The sequence below is a fragment of the Haliaeetus albicilla genome, chromosome 7 (assembly GCF_947461875.1).
Source record: "Haliaeetus albicilla chromosome 7, bHalAlb1.1, whole genome shotgun sequence".
In the NCBI taxonomy this organism is placed as follows: Eukaryota; Metazoa; Chordata; class Aves; order Accipitriformes; family Accipitridae; genus Haliaeetus; species Haliaeetus albicilla.
The window spans coordinates 18,804,325-18,823,628 of record NC_091489.1 but is presented as its reverse complement, the minus strand read 5'-3'; the positions used below and the strand labels follow the sequence as shown (position 1 = coordinate 18,823,628).

General features: G+C 45.2%; 1 protein-coding gene across 10 annotated transcripts in view; it reads right to left on the bottom strand.

Annotated features, from left to right (window-relative positions):
* HIVEP2 (HIVEP zinc finger 2) overlaps positions 1-19,304 on the bottom strand; it is a 140,699-nt gene that overhangs the window by 36,085 nt on the left and 85,310 nt on the right. For all 10 annotated transcript variants that reach the window (XM_069787152.1, XM_069787155.1, XM_069787151.1 and 7 more), the window contains one exon: positions 17,905-18,002. The gene's annotated coding sequence lies outside the window, so the exon portion shown is untranslated. The remainder of the gene's footprint in view (positions 1-17,904; positions 18,003-19,304) is intronic.

The following is a 19,304-nucleotide window of genomic DNA, read 5'->3' as shown; positions in this document are numbered from 1 at the left end:
CCCCAAATTTAGTGTTCTTTCCATTGTCAGAAGTAGAAGTGAAATCAGCTAACAATCTAGCCCAAAAGTCTCTTGTGTGCTTGTGATACACTGAGGACACTTGTACACTACAAACAAAAGAAAGCATCAGCAACATACAATCATAGAATGGTTTGGGTTGGAAGGGACCTTTAAAGATTGTTTAGTTCAACTCCCAAACATCCCCTAGTCCAGCCCTCAACATCCCCTTTACAGACATGGAAACGAACCCACAGAGTATGGACAAGCATATAGGACTTCCTGTTTGCTAAGCTACACTTAAACTAATTAATTACTAAATGTTCCTTGGGAAAGCTCCTTACAATCTGAAAAACTGCATTGCAAACCAAAAGCACGTAGGCTATCTTCCTTAAGACTAAAGTGCAATGTTTTAGCATTCGGACCACCTAAGACAATTAATCAACTTGCTTATTCAATTGAACTCTTCCCCCTACTTCTCTCTTCCTAGCCCCCTAGCAGGATTTGAGGACACCCTGTTCGCCTGGAGATGGTGAATCACTACTAAAGCCAGCAGGCCCACTCGGTTCCTCAAAAGACACAAAAGGTGTAAAAATAGCTCGTACTAATGAAGCAAGTACAGCGTCAGCAGCCAGATGAGCGTGGGTGATCAGATAAGGGTCTGTTGTTGCAAAGGGCAAATTATTAAGAGAATGCTTCTCCCTCTCTCTCTTTTTATTAAGCTTTGTTCTTTCTTCGCTGAAACCAGCCCTCTGCAATGCCTGATAAATGACACCTGACAAGATTGACTCCTCCTGTAATTGCAAGTTTCATACTGGTGCAGGAAGTGGTGCCTCACTATGAGCTGAAGGTACGGTGGAGGTGTCACTAAAAAAATATAAATAAAGAGAGGCAAAAATAAAGCCTAAAAATAGCCAGGACTACCCACTGAGTATGACTGTGTGGGTATATTTAGCTGGTCTCACACCAACTTTTCTTGTTAAAAACACAATCTTACCTTTATGCAAAACAGCTTCCTGTTTCTAACATAACTTGAGAACCTTGAGAACACGAGGGGGAAAATTCAGATTTTAAAATTGTCCCTTTTTCACTGAGATTACAAAAAGATTAAATGTGAAAAGACCAGGTAGATCTTCCATGTGGGTTTTGCATCCTGACATCCCATAACGAATAGATGAGAGTTTGCTATTAAGACATCCTAATACAGCCCATTGGACTAGGAAATAGATTTAGAGGCAAAACCAAAGCTGTACCGGCAAACTTCTCTGGGGACTAGAAATGAGACTCTGGCAACTGAAGGAAGGGGGACATGTCCTATGCCAGCTGCACTGCCTGAGCCAGCACTGCCCTCGAGAGACGGCTGTGCCCCACCAGCAGCACACACATGGGCCTAAAGGCTGATGAGATGCAGTTGCACTTTTACAGCCCTGCTCTGCAGGTCTCGTCTACTCTGAGGCCAGTTTACATCAATTTACCAGGTCAAAGGAGCTTTTAGGAAGGGTGTGAATGTAACTTACTCCCATTTAAGGCACTCCTATGCTGCCTAATAAAGTGGCACAAGTATAAATGACCACCTGGCCAAGTGATAGAGTTTAGTATCTTATGAGCAATATCGAGAAGCACTTCCAACCGCACATTTTTATTTCTGATTCCCAAATACCTGTACTTACAGGAATTAATGAATGTGCCTTTAAAGTGCTGGCGCTGTACCTGTGTATGTCAGCTGGCATGCACACCGCAGTGACCGGAGACCAGCGCTCAGAGACCACATGCTGTCTTTCTGCTCCACTCAGCAGCAGCCAAGGGGGTACCATGGAACAGGAGGGCTCACGCCACGTCCCGGCCCACCTCTGCACTGCCGGCGCTTGCTAGCCTTGCTCCCAGTGCCACGCCGACCTCGCTTTGAGCCCACTGCTCACCCCACCTCGCTGCGTCCGGAGCCCTGAAACTTTCATGGGTTTAACTGCAACGGGATGAGCCACAACTGTGTTCAGCGTAGATGTTCAGAGATGCTCAGCAACCTCTCTTTCCAGGGCAACTTTGTGCTTCTGCACAGCATGAGTTTTGTTCTCCCTAACCCAAACGGAAGGGAAGCCAGGTCCCAAGGACTCTCTTAAGAATGTCTGCAACTGCTTGAAGTACATTACTGCAATATTACTGCTGGAGGTAATACACATGCCAACCTTCTAGTGCTCCGCATGAGCCGCGCAAGGAAATGGTCTTTTCTACAGTTATGGTTTTTCTATTTAATATCGTGACTCCTTTGATTTACATGAGGGGTTTGTTTCATTATTATGCAGCCTTCCTGTGTGGCTCCAAATACTGCACATCAGTCGTTCTGGGGCACAGGTTTATACCAGACCTTTTCTCTCATTTGCAACAGAAAAAAAAGCCCACTGTAAAACACTGCCAATTTCACATGCAAGATTCAATAAAAATTATTATTCTGACATCACAATTTTTATTTTCTTCTGATTTTAAAATTTAAAGAAAAGTAATTGAAGTTAATAAGATTATATTTTTTAAATTAAATCCAGTGGGAAATTGAGAGCATGCTCTTTTCTTGATATGCTGTGATTAATTCCCATTGATGTAACCATTCTTTGTTCAGCATCATAGTTTTGTCTTTTCATCCTACGCCTTAGCAGTAAATTTAATAGTCACTGATTTTTTTACTAGAATGGATAAACATAGCGATGCAAGAGAAATCAGCTGATGATATGATTCTTCAGACAATTTAATTTTCATCTGAAATGAAGAGTAAATGTTATTATATTAGAGGAAATATGAATGTAAAAATAATTATTAGTAGGTTTAAATACTGAAGACCATACTCTGACAGTAAATTTACATAAAGTTAACAGGAGACAGGACCATGTACCCTCAACCACTGTGGGGTTCTTAAGTTATAAAGCTAAAAGCGTAGTGATCAGTACTTCAGCCTATGCCCCCACTCAGATTTGGAGCAGCAATTCTGTTTAGCAGTAATATATTACCTATCTTTTTAAGACTTCACCTATTTAAAGGAAAATGTACAAAGGAGAAGATGACATTAAAAAAACAGCAAGAAAGCGTATTAGAAAAATGAAAAATTACCTCCGCTGTACACTTAAGAAAATATTTGTTGTTAGACAGTATTTTCCAAAATTCTGTGGAATAGACCGGTGCCTTTTCCCCAAAGCTCTGCACCCCAGGGCCAGCCACACACGGCGAGCAGAGCCCGGCAGCTGCCCCCCAGCTCCCCGCGGCCTGGGGGCACTGGCAGCGCTGCCGCGCTGTGCCGGGGGGCCGCGCCGGCGAGGTGCCGCCTCAGCCCCCCTACACCCACATGGGCCTTCGGCCCCTGCGCTTTCAGTGCCCCCACAAGAGGCAGCTCGAACCGCGCGCAAATTCAATTTAAAACCAAGGAAGAGGCCGACTCAGAATAATTTGAGGGAAAGGAATGGTAACTTTTCAGTCAGACCCGTGCCCTGGAGGGTTTGCTGTGCAGGGGCACAGCCGGCGGATGGGGCAGGCAGCGGACAGTCACACGTAACATGGCGGAGCAGGGCAAGGGCCTGCGTGATCACATCCAGCCCAGCCCTGCTCAGCACCAACTCCTTCCTTCCCCGGGGGCTCCAGGGCTGCCGGCTCGCCTTCTCCTTGCCTTCTCTGCTGCCCAAACCATGACGAGGATCTGCTGGACCGGCACAAAGCCCACCCACGGGGGGTTCAATGGTACAAAAACTTTCTGTTTTCAGCGTCACATACAATACTTGGTCACGAGACAGGCAAGACAGTCAGCAGAAGTAAAACGAAACAGGATGGTAGCTCTTCTTTTCGGTAGGTTCCTGCTATGGGCTTTCTCCATCAGCCAGCGTTTAAACTGCGGGTGTTGGAAAGTTATTGTCCCGAATGCAAGTAAGGCCCTAACTTGCACCTCCTCAAGCTCGTGGCACAGGTGGGGTGGGAGACCGGACGCGGTGGCTGACTGCATCTCGGGTGGGACAGTGGTTCCGCAATGGCACTTCCCACAAAATGAAAGTCTACAGTCAGCGACAGCACCGCTGAGTTCGCACCCTGGGTAGGGGCACCCCACCGCAGGCAAATGGAAGCAGTGGGCGTCCGGGATAGCAGGGGAGGCTGCAACGGGAGCCATGGGAGGCAGCATTAAGTAACAAGGGGCTGCGTTATCTCACATCTTCCTACATCCTGCCGCAGGTCGCTTTTCCTGCCGCAGCCTCCTCCCTCCCTCCCCTACGCAGTGTCACTTTCACCGGCGCGCGTTCCCCTCCCACTCACCAACGTGTAACGCGCACCATGATTTATGTCACCTCTCCAATCTGGCCTGGCATCTCGGAGGTGCAAGCAATAGATGCAGTCTACGAAAGGTTAGGATTAATGCTTTATTGGCAATTACAGCAGGCAAGCAGCTCAGCTCATAATGCAATTTTTTCCTCGTGAAGACCTGTAGGAGGTGGGAGCAGGTTGCCACAGGCCTGGCGCCTGCTGCGTGCTGACATATGTCCTCACTTCTGGGCGAAAGGGCAGGTCCAATTAGGTGTCTTGTATTATTAACGTTCTGCTGCTTCATCTGTTGATCACGTATCCTCCTCTCGGCCTCTCTGCGCCCCAGCTTGTGTAAAGCACCGGCATCTGTGGAGGCACTGCTCTACCCAGGAAAGCTCGAGCGGAAATCTGGTGGAGAAGATGGGACACCTTCCTTTTGCAGACCCAAGCAAGGGGCGGAACAGCCGAGAAGTTGAACAGATCACTGTAACTAGGATCCTCAAGCTAAAAGATGAGAAATATGAGATATCTGCCCTTCTGGCAGTAATAATTACAATGTATTATTAACAAAACTCAGGTTTCATCATTAACTTGACTCAGGTTTCAAGAGCTGATCTCACCCTAATCATCCTCCAAATTACATCCAGCATTTCCCTCAGAGCTGAACCAGTACCAGCAAGGAAGGCTGCCGGTAACTATTACACCAAAGAGAAAGCACAGGTAAAAATGAGCTATAAATACCACAATCTAACAGGTGCAAAAAATTACAGACAGATTTTAAGTTGCCTGAACCCGGGGCGATCTCACCACTCGGATCTGAACCTGCCAGAAAAGACGGAGCCTGTAACTTCAAAGCAGCTGAGAGGAAAGGGCTCACTGTCAACACGTGCTGCATACGGCACAGCTGACGTGACTCTGCTTCTGCAAAGGATTGACTCCACTCCCCTTAAAGGTGTCAGTAAATTCACAGCTCCTCTCTTGGATCTCAAAACATGAGGAAGGCCACCTACATGTTTGCTATAATGAAGTAGCCAACTGTCTCCGTCACGACCCAACTGCTGTAATGAAAGACCCTTGTTTGATTTTGTTCCTCTACCAAGCTCATCATCAGAGCAACTAAGATCTTCAAAAGTTTTTTCTCAGCCTCCAAGTGTGAGATGAAAATGACATTTTAATTGTGGATGAGTGAGGTCTGCTTGAGTAAAATGACCCCAGTCACTGGGATGCAACTACGTAACAAACACCGCTCTTCTAGCAGGGAGCCTAATTGCTCTGCTAGCACCAACAAAGAGCTGCCAGTTCATTAGAGCAAGCTGGACGAACTGCTTTTTGCATCTTCATGAGCTGGGAGTATTTGATGGCAAAACCGCAATGGATGTTTGATCCAAAATTCAGCCTCTGATTTCTGATCAGCAAAACTTAAAAGCAAGGAACCTATCAGTCGGATATTTTTCTTCATAGCTTTCTTCAGGGTAACAATTTATTCTTGATCTGTTCAAGGATGTCAAATCAAATCTTAAGATAGGATTTAGACTTTTATATTCTATATCAACCTGCTTAGCAAAAAAAGTAGCATGAACAGAACTGATGTGAACTAAACTGCAGTTTCACATGACATCTGGAAGATGCTGGCAGTTACGTTGCTATCCTGCAGCCTGACCGCACCAGGACCTTGCCAGAAAGTACAAAGGGCAGAGGAAAGCCAGAAAAAGGCCAGCAGAGGTCAAAGGCAGCCACGCTTCCTGCTGGCTGCTCAGAGCAGGTTTGGACAGCAGGTGACCAGGCAGATGGCAGAGGAAGCGTACTTCCATCTTGTCCAATGGGGAAACAATTTGCTGAATCACACTAAAGAGGAACGTGGCAGCTAGTCCTGCCAAGACGTCCAGGAGGTCCCTTTGCCTGTTGCAGTGGCCCCCAGGCGCAGTTCTGCGCCCTTTTTGGGAGCCCATGCTGCTGTGCTCACGTTTGCCTGTCCACCCCCTCCTTCCCTCATCATACAGCTCAGAAAAAAACATTGTTCTTAAAGCTTTACGCTTTAAGAACATCTATTTCTGCTTCTTTTTCCTTCGCAACCATCTTTAGACTGAATGCTTTCTGAATGGAAAACATTAATTTCAGGCAGATACCTGCCTCAGCAAGTCTATCAAGAGCAGCTTATTTTCTCCAACTCAAACTCCACAAGTGAATATGTCCACATACGGGCTCAGATACATCTGCATAAAGAGGTCCATTTGCCTGAGTGTTTGCTAATGAATGCTTGGCAGTCGGAGGGACACCACAAGTGCATCCAGTTTTTCTTAATTTTTTTTAAAAAAGGTTATTTACACCTTTAGGAACAAAGCTTTGTTGAGGTTGCTTATAAAATGCACCACCCAAGGATTCAAATCCAAATCTTAGCATTGACATGAAATTTAAAGGTGCAAAAAAGAGTAACTTTTTTTCCCCCTTTTTATGCAGTTTGAATCAGCTGGTGGGAAAGTTAATAGAAATATTCCACCAGTGAAATGGAAAGTGGATCAAGCCAGTACAACGTAAGCCTTCGAGACAGCGGAAAACTCCACATGGGATGCTCTCAGGAAAATCACTCAAATGTAGTGCTATCCAGTGCGCTGAGGGCTCGAGTAGGTCAGCTCTTTGCATAACCAGGACCATGCTTTGCTTTTCACCCAAGGTGTTCATCAGGATTGGATACCAAAACCTCCTTTTCTGACCGGTCATGAATTAAATAACTACAGCTGGTTTCCAGGATCTCTTTCGTTCTGCTAGCAATCTCACACAGAAACAATAAAAGTACTGACACTGTAAATTAGTTCTAGAGGTATCATTTTAATCACAAAGCTGCTGCAAGATATTTCTTCTCCAGTAGCAGTAACAGTGAGTTCAGGAAGCACAGAGCACCTGCCAGCATTAAAAGCAGAGCACATCTAAAACCACAGGTCCCAGTTTTCAAAATGCTGCTTGTTACAGGAATTTCATCTATGCTGACAGTCTGCCAGAGCAGTCCAGGTAGTAACAGCAATAACAAACACCAAAGAAAAAGTTAAAGGAGCACTAATATAAATGGGACAGCATTGTTCACTGACAAAAATTTTTAAGTCCCAATAGTGCTGATTCACGCATGAGCAGGTCTGGATTTATAGCAAAGGATAGAGTAAGTGCATGACTACCCCACAGAAAGTTTCTATTTCAAAAAGTGTCTGCATTGCTTCAAAATCAAGATCATGCCACTGAAATTCCCACCTGTCCAAGATTTTATTTCCTCCTTGTTGTTTTTTTTTTTCTCTCCACAGTGAACTGAGCTGCTCTAAGATTATTTTTCTGTGATTTTGAGCAAAAGCGTATACAGAAGGAACTGTGGACAAGCACTGAGGGCATCAAGCCCACAAGAGACTTAGCCTTTGTCCCCCTTGAGAAATGGATACAATGCCAGCTTGAGTGGACTCTGAAACCTAGTTTTAATTAGAGAGAAGGTGAAATCAGGTAAACCTACCTCTTGCTCAAATACTATTCTTTCCTCAGTATCCCTGTGTTCTCCAGAAAAATGGTCTTCTCCCTGTTGGTGACCACTTATGCAGGCACAGGATCCAAACTCTTTCTCACTGTGTCCTCACCATCTGCATGTTGCCTACCTATTGACAGCCTCCAATAAAAGCTTCCTTTAATAGTTGTCCTGACTCACAGGTGGGGGGGAGGGAAGCTGACCTCGCTGCAGCATCAAGAGTCTCTGACGCATTTTGGGAGGCTGTGGTTTCGGGTCTGAAAGAATTCAGCCTTGTTTTCTACTAAGTTTCACACGTTTAATTTCCAAAATACCACCGTATAGCTCCATGTCCATTTGCGACTTGATGTTGTTTAGTGGTTCGACTTAGCACTATTCAGGACTTTAGCCATACGCTTGGCAAATTAGCAGTACTCACCAGCAGAAGAGAGTTTCTCAGAAACGCAGCCACCCAGGCTCCTGGCTGGCTCCACCTCTTGTCCACCCACTCCCAGTTTCAGACATTTCACATTCCAAAACTGGAAGTGTCTATGCAACATAAGGTCATGTTATTGCACAACGCGCTCTGCTCCTTCTAAGAGCCACTGCATCCTCAAAAGTACATCAACTCTTAACAGCAAGAGAGCTGTTTACAGTGAATTTCTATTTGAGTGGGAGTATTTTCTCCAAGAATCTTGTAACAAGGACATGAAGTGTATGACTCTTCCCTACATTTGGTAAAATGGTTACCAAGATGGCATTTATTTCATACTTCCACATCAGCATTCCTTGCCCTTTAAGCTGCCTTTTGAAAAATTGAGAATTAATTTTCACACTTCCCCAAAGTATTTCTGTGCTGGATAATTTTAGGATACGCTAAACAGAACAATTTCTGCCTATCTTAAATTTAGAACTGAGGCCATTCGTAGCTTTTGCAATGCAACTGTGAAATACAACTGTTTGTCACCAATGTGAGTTTTGCTAATTTTTTTCTTGCCAAGTGGTCTGAATAATTGCTATGATCCCTCCCTCACTTAGTCTTTAAATTCTAACAGGTGAAAGAAATCTCCAGTTTCAATTATAACTGAAGAACACCACCTCTTTTAGTATAGGGGATTAAAATTGAGGTGGTCATTTTTTTTCCCCAAAGGACAGTACACAGGTGGAAATGGTGGTGTCACATTGTGTCATCTTTGAAACTGTGTTCAGCTTTTCAGCTACAAGCCTATCTGGCATTCCCTTGAATGCCACTGAGTTATATTAGTGTCTCCTAAAGGCAATTTCTGACATATTTAAATAAAGAATAAATGATCAGTCCTTATGCGCCATCTCTTGATTCAGATCTGTCACCTTCATCCTCAGCACCGCCGGGGCAGGTGAGCAGTGGGGAAGGAGAAGGGTTCAGGGCCCGGGAGCTCCCAGCGCCCTCCAGTAAGAAGGGGGATGCTGGTGGGGCTAACGGCTAAGGCAGCGCTCAAAAAGCCCTCCTGATTTCACAGCCAAACGAGTTCTTCATAAGCTGTTGCTCCCATCTTCCCAGAAATGAGAAGGTTCAGATCCAGCAGTCAGCGTTCAGAAATCCGATTCAGGCTACGCAGCAAAAATTATGATGGCCAAAACAAACCAGTGACAGAGTAAGAGGGAGAGGGGAAATAGAGAGATCCCTATGAGAGAGGCAGAATGAGGGACAGAGGAGGACTTTTGCACTTATCTGTTTCATTACATGGACTGACGCCATGCTCTGCTGTAGGTAAGGGTAGCCTGGGATTTTCACTCGGAGTCATTCATTCGGAAGATATAACGTGATTGAGAATCAACTGCCCTTTGTCCCGTGGAAGAGATAGTTAAAATGGAGCTAATGGCTTAAAGTTACTTAGCTCCTGTTTGGCCTGTGAGCAAGTAAAAGGTTAGACTGTAATATTTAACCACAACTCCCATGCCTTTCTGAGAAGCATAGAGGAGGCTGCCCAAAGGAAAGTCAGACATCTGCCATGTGGCTTCCTTTGTGCACGAGGTGAAGAAATCTGCACCAGCCTTTAGCGTCATGTAGATAGCAAGCTTCCTCCAGTGCAGTGGCTGTCACGCAGCGTGCCTTCTGGTACAGCCCATTTCCTTCTGGGGGATGTTTCCCCCAGGGACAGCAGGGACTAGTGCTCTGTGCACACCACCAGCCACGATCATCAAACCTGCCAGCTGGTTACCATGCAATATAGCTAAAGGTTTAGAGCTTTAAGTAGAACTGGCTGCATGTCTAAATGAGAACAGGATGAAGAATCGATAAGGGATAGCAAGACAAAGAAAAGATTCGTGAAAGTCTGGAGATGCAGTACCATAAGGAGAACACAGCATCTACTACAATCTTGGTAAACTATTCAAACTGTTACTTTAAAAAGTACAAGTGATATGTGCATTCATTCTTTTTTAACGTTCATCCATAAGAGGTCACTGTGTGATACAATGAACACCTTGGTGTCAGCAGCATTCCTCTCCCTTCCCATATGCTCAGTACCAGGTGTGCAGTCACCTACAGTAATGTCCCAGCCACTACCCAGTTGCCTTTCATAGGGACAGTTAGGGCAGGCAATAAAGCAAGACGTGTGTGGGAGTTCTTCACTTTGATCGTGTGACCTTAGCCAATTTTACAATCACTTAAATGTACTTACTTTTTATTCCCCATTAATCTCAAATGGAATCCAAGAGTTTTACAACCCCCATAGACATTTTAAATAACCAGTAAAAAATACACAAAAATTTGGGAAACTGAGTTTGAACAGCAAAGATATAAGCTCACAAATGGCCAAGACTCTTCTAGTTTTCCAGGGTTTGGGGCCTCTATTTTAGAATCTGTTTCACTATGACATTGTTTTTTCAGTAGTTAGTAGACCTTTTCACAAGGGTGACTACAATACAGTGTGGGACATGGACAACTGTCAAGGTGACCTGCCCACCGGAACTTCTTAAGCATAAAGTTTTTGTGCTGCCATTTGCCATGAGATGAGAGGGAAATAATAGTCAGATGCAACTTAATGGCAACTGAAACCATTTTAGCTCAGTTCAGCTAATCGAAGATCTTCTTCACGGAGTGAGGTGACTTAAAGGGAAGTATTTCATTCAGAGATTTCCATGGGAAAACAGAAACAAAAAATTAAAAATAGCAATATGGAGATTTTCCAGTGGAAAACTTGTTCTTGTGGAAATTCCGCTTTCAATTGACAAATTGTTTTTATGGGAAATTCCTAAGCAGCTGTAGGCACAGCCCTCATGCTGAGAAGTTTAAAAGCAGCTCATGTCTGACCCAGTGCCCTCAGATTTCCCACATCAGATAAACTGCGAGAGCAGAGCCCTCATCTTTTCCTTACTCCCATGCATACCCTGCAGCACGCAAGCAGTCCCACTGTGGGCACAACAGTATATTGACTGCAGCGGCAGTACGTATGTGGTTACAGATGGGGTGCTTGAAGGATTAATCTTTTAATGTCCCAACTCAAGATTAATTACAGGCTCTTATATATAAACTGTCCCTAGTGCTCTGATACTGGTAAAACTGTCATTGGCTTCAGCAACAGGTTTACCTGCAATAAGGATTGCAGGCTTGGGAGAGCCTTCAGTGAAGCTCCTCATAGTAGACTGCACCAGGGAGAAAGAACTTGGGGCTAACTTTTATGTGATTATGTGAATGGTCACAAATCACGGATATAACTCCATTGCTATTAATTGTTTTACACTGGCTTAAACCTGTCAATAAGAACTACACGCTCCACAGCTAACATTACAGAGACTAAGACAAACATTTTTAGTGAGCTTGCTAAGGGTCTTCTAAATTTGCAGGAGGCGCACTGTCTCCTTTACAGAGTGATATTAGAAAAGTGTAAACCATTCATTATAACGCATCTTCTATCAACCACTTTAGCATGAATCATCATACTGTGTAAACAGGCTAGGAATCATATTTATGGCAGGGCTCAAAGTATCTCAGAAAGTTAGAGGCAGAAAAAAGCTATTAGAGTAGGCAGGCTTTTACAACCCCTCACAGTCCAGAAAGGTACTGAGCACCTAAATCGTTCACCTAAACATTTGCAGGGATTTACAGGATTTCTGTTCCAGCCCTGTATTTTCATACTAATGCATTTTTAACACAAAATGAAATGTAGATCCCTGTGAGTAAAAAAGTTTATTCTGCTGACTGCAGGGGACTCATCTTCACAACTTACTCTGAAGAGTAGATGTTGCCTCTTTCCTGACTACCTTCTGTCCCATATAGCCTATCCAACAGTAGAGCGGATCCAGCATCCCCCAAACCGAGCCGAGCTGGAGGAGCTCAAGCACAGCGGAGCTGTGGCAGGAGCGGGAGCCCCAAGGTGCCATTGAGGAGGCTGTCGGCAGCTGGCCGCCTGCCAGGCGCTGCAGGCTACGAGGTGAAGGAGTGGACAAAGGCCACTGCTCAGCTGCTACAGTGACCTTCAGCTATGCTGATCTACGATGGGAATGCACCCCGTGGCCATGCTCGTGTTTCTAAACCACATGCCTTCTTGGCCATCTGCAACACTACGTACACACATATGATACCAAGTTCGCACACAGGCACAGCCCATGTCCGTACTGCACACGAGGCGATGAGTTCCCCTCCACGCCTCACCACAAAGTGGCTAGCCAGCTACATCAGGGCTACTGCTGCTCTGCACCCGAGGAGCACGGGGGTGGACGTGCTCACTGAGGAGCGATGCATGGCTGTGAAAATTATACACGCCGAGATCAAACTGCAAGCAATATGAATTTCAGAGATCAGTTAAAAAAATCCTGTATTGCTCCACCTAAAGGAGTTATTCTTTTGGGGCATCACAGTAATAAAACACAGTCGCAATGAAAACCTTATTGCTACAAGCTTTGTTATTGAAGTGACAAAAGGGCATTTATTTTCAGAGTCGGACACTCGAAGGAATACCCCACATGCTAGAGAGTGTAAGCTGTCTTTTCCAGCATGTAACAGAGAGAGTTCTACTACACTGAAACACATGTGATAAGAGAAGAGGGCCCAGGCTCTTCTCCATATTCTCTGCATACCTGTTACTATCACACAGCTGCTCTCAAGTCTACAGTTTCCTGTGCAGTACAAACTGCATACCACTTCCCCTACGGAAAAAAAAAAAAGCCTTGCTTGTTCTTAATTGACGATGGAAATACTGTCATATTTTCCACTAGCCAAGCCTGAAACCATTACTGAACGAACCTTCATTAATTTTTCCACAACATTTTGCAGAAATGTCAGGAAACAGCTGCACCAGAAATGCTTAACTGTCCTTATCACTAGGGCTTCATTGACGAACCTCAAATTACACAGGTTTTCTTCTTTCAAAACTCTACATTCAATGATATTTTTTGTTATTCTTTAGTTGACTGTCTCAATGCACTACTTTCTCTTCAAAGGTATCTGATTACACAGGTTCAGTGGCACAGAGACATTTTATGACCAGTGGAAGAACTTGTACAGTTTGGAGCTGCATACTTCTAGGAAAAGATTGCTTCCTGCAGATTGCTCAGCTGTGTCTTTCTTGGAACAAATTCAATGAAATTCACAACTTGCAGTCAAATTGTATTTGCCAGTCAGACTGAATTCATTACACTGACATAAAGTCTTGCTGCATTTTCTTACTCCTTTCCTGTCCTACCCTTTTCCTTTCCCCTCTTCTCTCCCCACACTCTCTCTCTCACCTCTTCTTTGAGCTAAACCATGTGTCAAAACTTATCATACAATGCACTGTACATTTTCTGGAAAAAACACAAGTGGAACAGTATACAACATCATTCCAAACATGCAAACACTGAGATGATAGAAGGCTTGGTACAAAATAAGAGTGCAGCCATCTGGAGATAACTGCTAGATCTGAGATTCCCAGCTGGCTAAAACTTTGCAGTCTCAGAACTTTTTAGCGAAGCATCAGTGAGCAAGAGACTCCGCTCACACGGATTTGCACAGGGCACTGGATATTATGTAATTTTTCAAAAATGTAAATTCTTCAAATTTCTGAAAAGAACACAGCAACAAAAAGCAAGGTTCACAGGATTACTTTTAAAGACTGACATAATACTATAGTGTCTTGTTTATACTTTGAAATATTTAATTTAGTATTACTACAGCATGGAATGTTACAATAATCCTGCATATATGTCACTGGCAGATTTTAAATGGCAATTGTTCACTCTGTCTTTATTGAAGCTGTAAGCCTTGAATCTGTAACGTTAGGCTATTTTCAGACAGAGGGAAATATAGATGCGAATAGGTATATACACGTATTGGAAGTTACATGAAATTAATCCCATCAGGTGTGGTTGAGTGTTGATACTGTTATCACATCCTACCCCTAATAAGAGGTAGGTTGCTTGCAGAAATGATATGGCCACATAAATAGAGGTTTATCTAGGTATTACAGAGAAAGAATCCTTCGTGCTGCCTGTAATTCAAAACGATTTGCATTTCTTGCTTTTTAAATGGGTCCCTTCCACAGCAGCATGCATTGCAGCACACAATCCACAGGCAGCTCTGCTCAGAAAGAGCCAGCCACTGATGACCTCACCTTGGGCTAGGTCAACTCCCGAGCGTCTTCATTGCCTTCAGCAGGTATAGGTACAGGGGGCAGATCCTGGCCCAGAATGCCTAACATAGGCCAGCATTGCTACTGAATTGGTGCAGTGCTGGCTACAAAAAAAAAGATCTGTTTTTAAATTACTCTACCAAGATATTTGCCTGGATAGCAGAAACTGCAGTACACTATCTCCTACTTAAAATACGCATGAATATATATGGGTTCTAGTTACAAGATATGAAATACTGCCAAAAGTATCCAGGTTTTTTAAGGATTCAGTTTTATAATATGCCATGCCGAATTTCTCCTTCACGATACCCTTATCTGTCTCTGTTCCAGTTTGAAAGCAGCAGCTTGTGGTGCCAGAGCATTTCAAGGACCATGTCCTTCCAATATACGGCACGTTAATGACCCGCCGGCTATCATACAGCTGCCCGCGGCTGCACGGGAGACGCACGAAGCACATCTTGCGTGTGGGGGGAAATGAATCCAAGTTGTTAGATTTCACTAAACAAGCCCTGATTTCTATTTTCTGGGGGGGGGAGCTCTGAAAGACCACTTCTGCACCGCAAGTGCACCTCCCCGCCAGCAGAAGGGTGTCGCAGCTTCCCGAGGGCACAAGGGCCGGCTGGCGGGCGGCACCGGCGGCAGACGCAGGCTTTTTTCTTCCACCTCTCGTCCGGCACCGGCCCGCGGCGAGGAACGCCAACGCCCCCGCCGCGCTGCAGAGCGGCAAGGGCCGGGGCCGGGGCCGGGGCCGGGGCCGGGCGGCAGGCGCGCCCCCGCGGCGGCGCGCAGCCCTGGCCCGCCCCCGGCAGCCCCGCCGGCGCCCGGGGACTGCGGCTGCGGGGTCCGCGGGCGGGAGGTCGGCCACGGCGGCGTGCGGTGCCCGGAGAGTGGGAGGCTGGCAGCGGCAGCGCCCGTTTCTGCCCGCTCTGGGTGTTTTCGAGTCTCTTTCTTGCCACCCCGGGCCGTCAGAGAACTAGCAGATGAATGTGTTGTCCCGCCAGCCTGCTCGGCCACCTCCTGGACGTGGAAGAAGAAACATGTTTTTTCCTCTCTCTGGCTAACAGGGGGACGAGAACGGAGCGCTCTTGCTTCCCCCGGAGTTGGTACATCTCGAGCTCAAACCGCCACGAAGACACAGCCTCCCCCCGTTCACACCGTCAGCAGCGAGCAGCAGGATCTAGGGGCAATGTCATAACAAAAAGAGAGACCTTGAACTTGCTTCACCCTTTGCATAGTCATTTATATTTGGGCAAAGTGGATAACAGCTCCTTTAGCACTAGGGTAGAGGCATTTTATGCTCGCTCGGCATTCACTTTACCCAGGTATAAATAGCAAAAGGTTTCAGGCGGTAGAGAATCGGGACCAGTATCTTCAAAGGATTCTCAGCCAGAATAAAGCAGCTAGTCCTCCACACCACAGCTTGTGCAATCTCGCTCTGCTGCAAGAATCATTCCCTGCAGGGCGCCTGGGACTGCTGGTTTGGCAGCATTGCATGCTCCCGTCTTCAGAGAAAATGTGCCTTCCTATCGTCCCGTATCTAGCAATGGAATCAGACTGCAAGCTTTCACCTGTAAAGTACACAGTAATAGGGTTCAATTTCTTAATGGGAGCCTTTTATTAGCTCACGCAGTGTATTTACTACCCTACCAGTAGTAAGTGCTTGCCTTAGGGTCCCTAGCACACAAGGTAGCGGTACATATTATCATAGTTACAATAACATTGGTCTGAACTGCATTAATTGAGAGCATCTATTCTAAAATTCAATTGTTCCAAACAAAAAAGTAAAGCGTGCCATTAGTCGGCTGACCCATTATCAGGGAGAGTTCTCACCACACAAGAGAGCCACAGCAGTAACGACCCAATGCACAGAAGTACCATTAAGTTACACACTAATGAAACCTGAAAAATTTATGCTAAAACCCTGTTTCAGAGGATGGTCGCCATGCTCTTGTATACCAAAGTTCCCAGTTTTCCACTTAAATCCTGCCTGGTGAGTCAGGATGTGTCTAGGTTTCTGTACTGCAGGAGTATTCCATTACTCCTGCTTATAAATTTCACACGCTGTTAATGCTTCTCAAACTGGCAGCAGAGCTCAGGGGTGCATGAGGACAGTTTGTTTTCCTGCTGAACTTTCAACCTAAATTCCACAGGACCTCTGGGGGGGGGATAATGCCTTCTTTTTTTGCCGACATGTTTGTTGGTAAGACCCCTGCTGACAGCCATCAGTTTGCACCCCTCTCACCCACCCAGCTCCTATCCCAGGCTGCACGGAAAGATCTCGGTTAGCTCTCAGAGACTGCAAAGGGGAAAGAGTGCAATGCAGATACACATGACTTCCATCGCAGGGACTTGGAGAGGGATCCATAAGAAGAGATATCCTATATAGCACCACCCTGGACTGCAGAATGTTTGGGATCAGTTCCAGGTTTGAGCAAAGATTCAAGGGATAGTCCATCTCAATTTAATCCCCTCTGTTCTTTGCTTCAATTCATATATAGAATGAAACATAGGTCCAATACTATTTACATAGTTCTGAAAAACCAGGGGGGGTTATCTCAAAATGTGTTCTGCATTTTCTTTGAACACCTTCTCCTGTGGTCATGATACCACATGAGACTCTCCAGGGTCTTCCTTATATGCCTAGCTCCTATGGTTGCAGATAAGTATTGGATAATGAGAAGGATCAAACTTTTTCTTAACTTTTCACTATTTCAAGCCAGTCTCATTAAATTCTGAGGGCTAACAATTCTCTGACCATCAAGAATGTGCCCGTGCAGAGAACATTAGAGAAGAGGAACTTCTCAGTGCCTTGGGTCTCCCACAGCAACAAAAGGGACAGGCACAGTTTTTGGGACAAAGTCAACATGAAACCTGTCCAACCTGTGACTACCAACCCAAATAAACATGGAGCTGCAATGAGTAGCTGAAAACACATTTTCTTGACAAGATAAAATGGCTTCTGAACTATCTGATGCCACAGTGAAATTGCTGTTGGGGATCCACTAACTTGAAGCTAGCTTGAGTGTCATTATACTACAGTGTCAGCACTTTCATAACTGCAGTTTCTATGTGCCCTAGTGTTCAAGACCCAGAGGAAAAAATAAACCTTGAACAGTATTGTCAATGGTGCACTTGAAATGGCAAGATGGTCAAGCAGAAATCACCAACTCATACTTTAGGACAATTTAAAAATGAAAAAAAAACCTGTTTCAGATATCAAAAGCCCACCGCCCATTTCTTCTTGTATTTTTACAAACACATTTTTCTGTTTATTTGGTTCAACAAGTGTGCTCCCTGGACACTTGATGCAAGAACTGCATAGAGAAGGGAAAGTGGCAAACCAAATATGCGGACAAAGCAAAGACAGCACTTCCAAATGAACAAAACCATAACCTCTCCCAAAAGAGAAATGCCTCTGATTTCAGCAAGAGCTGACTTCAGTTGTAACAAAAGGACATATAATCAGTATTTAAATGTGACTTCCACATGAAGCCGCCTGAGAATGAAAAACTATTCACTGAGGCCCACTCCCTCAGTTCACTCAAACCCGTCCTTTCTTTGCTCTCCTACCTGGCTGCTGCTGTCAATGGTGCAAGTGAGTAATGGTTCCAGTCAAGGCAATTTGGTTCACCGCTCCAGCAAATATGGCTGTTGACTCTCTCTTCCACCTATTTGGAAAACAAATATGAAAGATTTTTAAGGATTGTGGTCGATTCAGCCTGCTGTTTCATTTTATAATCTAATTGACATTACAGCACTGGCTACATCGATACTTGTAAGAACTTCAGAGGTTCAGTCACAGTCCTTGCTGCTCAGGTCTTTTTCCCTCAGAGCAATGTAGCACCAGCAATCAGCTGTCCTGTGGTTTCCAACTTGCTGCGGGCTAGAATACATGTCAGCTAATATATTCCGAAGTGAAAACAACAGACATACAAAACCAAAAGGTGCATTCAATGATGTATTTTCAAACACGATGTATATACAACAAGCAGTGTAAACACACAAAGAACGGAAGTGCCTTTGTAGTCTATTTACCTTTAGGGCTTGCAGTTCCAGGTTTTCCTGCCTAATTTCTGCCTAATTTTGAAAAGATCATGCCCAAATGAGAACTTAAGAGCACATATTTTTTAATTAAATGCAAATACTTTCCTGTTATTAAATCAGAGCAGTGCAATTGTCTTTCATTGTGCTTCTTTTCCCGTCTAGCACTGTGCTTTAGAAGTGAGATCACCTCTAAAAATTCCCTTTCGGTATGATGCTAGTCTGTTTTAGAAAATAAGTTGTTAGTGTACACTGTGAAAATCACTCATAAACCTTACATCTCTCTTTACATGTGATGGTACTCTGGGAAAGACCACAAAAAGGCACTTTCTGTATACAAAAGACCTGCTGTAGGCACGTATGCAGGAGTGTATGTACATCTGTGCATCCGAGGCACAGAGAACCGGGAGATGTGTTCATTAACGTGTTACATGTGTTAGCCTGCTACAGGCTACCCCATTTACACCTGCAGGGAGGGGGTGATTGAACACACAGAGGCTACTTGAGGGAGCTGACTGAAATGCCCACCTCATTAACAGCGAGACAACAAACCTTCAGTGATCTTCTAGTGACCGCATAGTCCAATGGGCCTGGCTATTCTCATTTTCTTGAAGACCAGTGTGAGCACACAGACAACCGCAGCACACATTTTGCCCAGGGCACTTTCTTTCAGGCTTCCCTGTGTCCTTGAACGCCCACAGGTGAGATGCCACCCCAGGGTGACGTGACAAGGATGGGCGACAAGTGTGGGCATCCCAGGGTGGATGTGTTCCTGGACAGGGCAGCCCCCCAGGGGAGCACAGGCTCCCAGCGCGAAGTGCAGCTCGTCTCGCCCCTTCTCCTGCTCTTTGCCCTGGCCGTGATGCTGAGCCCTGGCTGGCCGCTGTCTTGGGGCGGTCGGGTCGCTGCAGTGGGAGAAGGTACCTGCT